At 50.5% G+C, this 6251-nt stretch overlaps 2 non-coding genes across 2 annotated transcripts; both read left to right on the top strand.

The window, feature by feature from the left end:
• Positions 1-429: 429 nt before the first annotated feature.
• LOC143206481 (small subunit ribosomal RNA) lies at positions 430-2418 on the top strand. Its single transcript, XR_013008439.1, has one exon. It is a non-coding gene; the product is annotated as a small subunit ribosomal RNA (ribosomal RNA).
• A 708-nt stretch (positions 2419-3126) lies between these two features.
• LOC143206480 (5.8S ribosomal RNA) lies at positions 3127-3281 on the top strand. Its single transcript, XR_013008438.1, has one exon. It is a non-coding gene; the product is annotated as a 5.8S ribosomal RNA (ribosomal RNA).
• The last annotated feature ends 2970 nt before the right edge of the window (positions 3282-6251 follow it).

Genomic DNA, 6251 nt, shown 5'->3' with positions numbered 1-6251 from the left:
GGTTTCCTTGTCGCTTTATATATTTCTATCTAGCGAAGGGTTCGGAGAGAATGTTTTTCGAGGTCTTATAAACGCCGAACGATATTTTGCGGCATCCAATTTTCGACGTAGTCGACGATCGTCGTCGATAATCGAGATAATTGGGTGCCTAGTCGATCGGTTGTGTATAAAAAAAACAAAAGATGTGTCTAAGATGATGATATCGTTTTGTTTTATTAGACAACTAATATTAAAATGTAAGAGCGTGGCGCCTCGGACCGGTTTTTCCGTCGTCTAGGCGCGCTATCATGCACCTCCTTTTTATTAGTCGTCGATATATATTATATATCGTCGTCTTACGCACACGTTTCTTTATAAGTCAAACTTATAAAATAAACTGTGTCTGTATTTGTTTTATCTGCTTCGTGTCGATAAAATAATAAGAACAGTTCCCTGGTTGATCCTGCCAGTAGTCATATGCTTGTCTCAAAGATTAAGCCATGCATGTCTCAGTACATACCGAATTAAGGTGAAACCGCGAAAGGCTCATTAAATCAGTTATGGTTCCTTAGATCGTACCCACAATTACTTGGATAACTGTGGTAATTCTAGAGCTAATACATGCAAACAGAGCTCCGACCAGAGATGGAAGGAGTGCTTTTATTAGATCAAAACCAATCGGTTTCGGGTTCGCGCTCGTCATCGTACAACTTGGTGACTCTGAATAACTTTAAGCTGATCGCACGGTCTCGCACCGGCGACACATCTTTCAAATGTCTGCCTTATCAACTGTCGATGGTAGGTTCTGCGCCTACCATGGTCGTAACGGGTAACGGGGAATCAGGGTTCGATTCCGGAGAGGGAGCCTGAGAAACGGCTACCACATCCAAGGAAGGCAGCAGGCGCGCAAATTACCCACTCCCGGCACGGGGAGGTAGTGACGAAAAATAACGATACGGGACTCATCCGAGGCCCCGTAATCGGAATGAGTACACTCTAAACCCTTTAACGAGGATCAATTGGAGGGCCAGTCTGGTGCCAGCAGCCGCGGTAATTCCAGCTCCAATAGCGTATATTAAAGTTGTTGCGGTTAAAAAGCTCGTAGTCGAATTTGTGTCTCGCGCCGCCGGTTCATCGTTCGCGGTGTTAACTGGCGTGTTTTTCGCGAGACGTCCTGCCGGTGGGCTTAGTCGTGTCGCGTCGCCGTCGCGCGTGCGTTTCGGCGTGCGTGTTGTGCGCGTCGTGGTTACGACGGCCCAACTCAATCCTGCCGCGGTGCTCTTTACTGAGTGTCGAGGTGGGCCGGCACGTTTACTTTGAACAAATTAGAGTGCTCAAAGCAGGCTAAAATTTCGCCTGAATACTGTATGCATGGAATAATGGAATAGGACCTCGGTTCTATTTTGTTGGTTTTCGGAACCCCGAGGTAATGATTAATAGGAACGGATGGGGGCATTCGTATTGCGACGTTAGAGGTGAAATTCTTGGATCGTCGCAAGACGAACAGAAGCGAAAGCATTTGCCAAAAACGCTTTCATTGATCAAGAACGAAAGTTAGAGGTTCGAAGGCGATCAGATACCGCCCTAGTTCTAACCTTAAACGATGCCAGCTAGCGATCCGTCGACGTTCCCTAATATGACTCGACGGGCAGCTTCCGGGAAACCAAAGCTTTTGGGTTCCGGGGGAAGTATGGTTGCAAAGCTGAAACTTAAAGGAATTGACGGAAGGGCACCACCAGGAGTGGAGCCTGCGGCTTAATTTGACTCAACACGGGAAACCTCACCAGGCCCGGACACCGGAAGGATTGACAGATTGAGAGCTCTTTCTTGATTCGGTGGGTGGTGGTGCATGGCCGTTCTTAGTTGGTGGAGCGATTTGTCTGGTTAATTCCGATAACGAACGAGACTCTAGCCTGCTAACTAGGCGCTTTTTGACATCCTAAAGGCCCGCCGGCCGCGTTGCTTTCGGGTTTCGCGGTTCGTGCGCGGTTTTTACTGTCGGCGTACAAACTATTCTTCTTAGAGGGACAGGCGGCTTCTAGCCGCACGAGATTGAGCAATAACAGGTCTGTGATGCCCTTAGATGTTCTGGGCCGCACGCGCGCTACACTGAAGGAATCAGCGTGTCTTCCCTGGCCGAGCGGCCCGGGTAACCCGCTGAACCTCCTTCGTGCTAGGGATTGGGGCTTGCAATTGTTCCCCATGAACGAGGAATTCCCAGTAAGCGCGAGTCATAAGCTCGCGTTGATTACGTCCCTGCCCTTTGTACACACCGCCCGTCGCTACTACCGATTGAATGATTTAGTGAGGTCTTCGGATCGACACGCGATGGCGTTTCGGCGTCGTCGATGTGTAGGAAAAGATGACCAAACTTGATCATTTAGAGGAAGTAAAAGTCGTAACAAGGTTTCCGTAGGTGAACCTGCGGAAGGATCATTACAGTGTGTTGTTATGCCTATATATATATAATAGGTAAACGTACAAGTCTGTAAAAATCATTGTCGAACGTTAAAGAGCCATCTACGAAGTTCGGAAGTTCCGATCGAATTTCGACGTCGTCAACGTAGCTGTTTTCGGGTACCTATAATATATGGTTTTAAAAGATGTACGCCCGAAAGCGGAGATATATACGATGAAGATGTTGTTATATAGGACGACGAGTAATAATCGTCGGCCTACGACGGATTTCGTTATAAATGGACAAATCGAGCGCAAAATAAAACGATTTTGCCAATTATATTTCTAATCGACGTTTCGATCCTCATATCGACGAACATATACGATGATCGGTAATGTGATTAGTTTACGAAAATCTTATCACCCTTCGTTTGTTTCATTCCAAAAGGGTGAGATTTAGTTTACGAAAATATTGCCAAACTATGATCAGCGTATGCTCTTTTGTTGTCGTACGAGGTGAGACGACGAAAATTTACAACGAACGTCACCATTTCGAGTAGTCTGTCTCCGCTCCTCTCGTTGTGTGTAGTGGAGAAGACGAAAATAAACCGTAAGAGCGTTTTAAAGTCGACGGCGGCTGCGAAAGGGGCGCAAGCGCTGTCTATGACGTGAGCGCGCGTCGTCGTCGTCGTCGTCGTCTTATAATAGAAACGTTTCGATATGCGTTTAAAACCTAACTTAAAAAAAGATTACCCTAAACGGTGGATCACTTGGCTCGTGGGTCGATGAAGAACGCAGCTAATTGCGCGTCAACTTGTGAACTGCAGGACACATGAACATCGACATTTCGAACGCACATTGCGGTCCTGGGATCTCATACCCGGACCACTCCTGGCTGAGGGTCGTATCTCATTTCAAGACTGCTCGGATTTTCTTTGATCTTCGCGATCGACGAGAAATGTCTGAGCGTGCTGAGCGTATAAGCGCGATTCGATCGCGACGTTCTAAAACGTGACAGCGGACCCGTACGTGTGACCTAACTCTCTCGTACGGGTCGTACGAATATGAAAGGGATGAGACGTGTTTAAAACGGTCGTTCGCACGTTTTTGTGATAAACGTAGCGCGCACCATTAATACGATCGTCGTATCCGATAAAATTAGTTTTTAATCGACGTCGGATCGTAGGTGCGTTGTCTCTCGAATACGAGGGAGAAAACACCGTTTTTCGACGGCGCGTCTTTTCCATTCTAAACTTTTATATTTCGTATTGGCTCCTAATCTTCATTATTATGATGATTACGAGCGCCACGCATATTAAACTAGCGACCTCAGAGCAGGTGAGACTACCCGCTGAATTTAAGCATATTACTAAGCGGAGGAAAAGAAACTAACTAGGATTCCCTTAGTAGCTGCGAGCGAACAGGGATTAGCCCAGCACCGAATCCCGCGACCGACATCGGGCGCCGGGAAATGTGGTGTTCGGGAGGGTCCATTATCTCGACGTTACGTCGCGCGTCCAAGTCCATCTTGAACGGGGCAACAGCCCATAGAGGGTGCCAGGCCCGTAGCGACCGTGACTGACGGCGAGAGGATCTCTCCTTAGAGTCGGGTTGCTTGAGAGTGCAGCCCTAAGCGGGTGGTAAACTCCATCTAAGGCTAAATATAACCACGAGACCGATAGCGAACAAGTACCGTGAGGGAAAGTTGAAAAGCACTTTGAAGAGAGAGTTCAAGAGTACGTGAAACCGTTTAGGGGTAAACCTGAGAAACCCGAAAGGTCGAAGGGAGAAATTCATTCGCGGCTCGTAGTAGGCGGCGTGCGATCGCGTGACACGTGACGTTTCGGCGTTGCGCGCGCCTTTCGTACGTCGATCCGGCGACGAACGCGTGCACTTTTCTCCTTGTAGGACGTCGCGATCCGTTGGGCGTCGGCTTAAGGCTCGAGGTGGAGACCGTAGACTGCGGTTCGCGCCGTTTTCGTTTACGGACCCTCGTGTTCGCGGTCGACTCGCTCGACGGTATACCGAATGGTTTAAGGCCGCTACTCGTTAGCGTTCGGCTCGTCGCAAGCGCGTCAGATGCACGTCGGTAATCGGACCCGGTGCCGTTTCCGACCTCTGATGACTGTTGGCGACGAGGTTCTCGAACAGACCTAGACCGATCGGCGACGCTATAGCTTTGGGTACTTTCAGGACCCGTCTTGAAACACGGACCAAGGAGTCTAGCATGTGCGCGAGTCATTGGGAATCACTAAACCTAAAGGCGTAATGAAAGTGAAAGTTCGTCTCGCACGAACTCAGGGAAGATGGGCGGTTTACCCTTAAAAGTGGCCGCTTCGCATTCCCGGGGCGTCTCGTTCTCATCGCGAGAAGAGGCGCACCAAGAGCGTACACGCTGGGACCCGAAAGATGGTGAACTATGCCTGGTCAGGACGAAGTCAGGGGAAACCCTGATGGAGGTCCGTAGCGATTCTGACGTGCAAATCGATCGTCGGAACTGGGTATAGGGGCGAAAGACTAATCGAACCATCTAGTAGCTGGTTCCCTCCGAAGTTTCCCTCAGGATAGCTGGCGCTCGTAGCGTACGAGTCTCATCCGGTAAAGCGAATGATTAGAGGCATTGGGGTCGAAACGACCTCAACCTATTCTCAAACTTTAAATGGGTGAGATCTCCGGCTTGCTTAAATGATGAAGCCGCGAGATTTCGGATCAGAGTGCCAAGTGGGCCATTTTTGGTAAGCAGAACTGGCGCTGTGGGATGAACCAAACGTCGAGTTAAAGCGCCTAAATCGACGCTTATGGGATACCATGAAAGGCGTTGGTAACTTAAGACAGCAGGACGGTGGCCATGGAAGTCGGAATCCGCCAAGGAGTGTGTAACAACTCACCTGCCGAAGTTACTAGCCCTGAAAATGGATGGCGCTGAAGCGTCGTGCTTATACTCGACCGTCAGCGGCATGTGCGATCGCGTCTTCGGGCGCGGTCATGAAGCTCTGACGAGTAGGAGGGTCGCGGCGGTGAGCGCAGAAGGGCTGGCCGCGAGGCCGTCTGGAGCCGCCGTCGGTGCAGATCTTGGTGGTAGTAGCAAATACTCCAGCGAGGCCCTGGAGGACTGACGTGGAGAAGGGTTTCGTGTGAACAGCCGTTGCACACGAGTCAGTCGATCCTAAGCCCTAGGCGAAAGCCGATGTCGATGCGGTGTACGTTTATTGTATATATATATACTAGATCGATACACACCCATCGGGCGAAAGGGAATCCGGTTCCTATTCCGGAACCTGGCAGCGGAACCGTTAATAAGTCGGGCCCTCGCAAGAGAGTTCGTCGGGGTAACCCAAAAGGACCCGGAGACGCCGTCGGGAGATCCGGGAAGAGTTTTCTTTTCTGCATGAGCGTTCGAGTTCCATGGAATCCTCTAGCAGGGAGATATGGTTTGGAACGCGAAGAACACCGCAGTTGCCGCGGTGTCCGGTTCATCCCCTCGGACCTTGAAAATCCGGGAGAGGGCCACGTGGAGGCGTCGCGCCAGTTCGTACCCATATCCGCAGCAGGTCTCCAAGGTGAAGAGCCTCTAGTCGATAGAATAATGTAGGTAAGGGAAGTCGGCAAATTGGATCCGTAACTTCGGGATAAGGATTGGCTCTGAGGATCGGGGCGTGTCGGGCTTGGCGAGGAAGCGGGTCCTGGTTGACGAGCCGGGCCTGGGCGAGGTGAAGGGACGATCTTTCGGGGTCGTTTCGGATCCGAGCTCGGTCCTGTGCCTTGGCCTCCCGCGGAATCGCTTTGCTGCGAGGCCCGAGTTGATGTTTCGGCGTTTCGGTAGTTTTCGGACGACCGTGCGCCGTTCACGTTCGATTCGGTGTCCTCTTCGGCCG

The sequence above is a fragment of the Rhynchophorus ferrugineus genome, unplaced genomic scaffold, assembly GCF_030347505.1.
Source record: "Rhynchophorus ferrugineus isolate W39M unplaced genomic scaffold, kcgeb_rfMv2 rfM720, whole genome shotgun sequence".
In the NCBI taxonomy this organism is placed as follows: Eukaryota; Metazoa; Arthropoda; class Insecta; order Coleoptera; family Curculionidae; genus Rhynchophorus; species Rhynchophorus ferrugineus.
The sequence above is the reverse complement of the archived record's forward strand: the minus strand, read 5'-3'. Positions and strand labels throughout refer to the sequence as shown.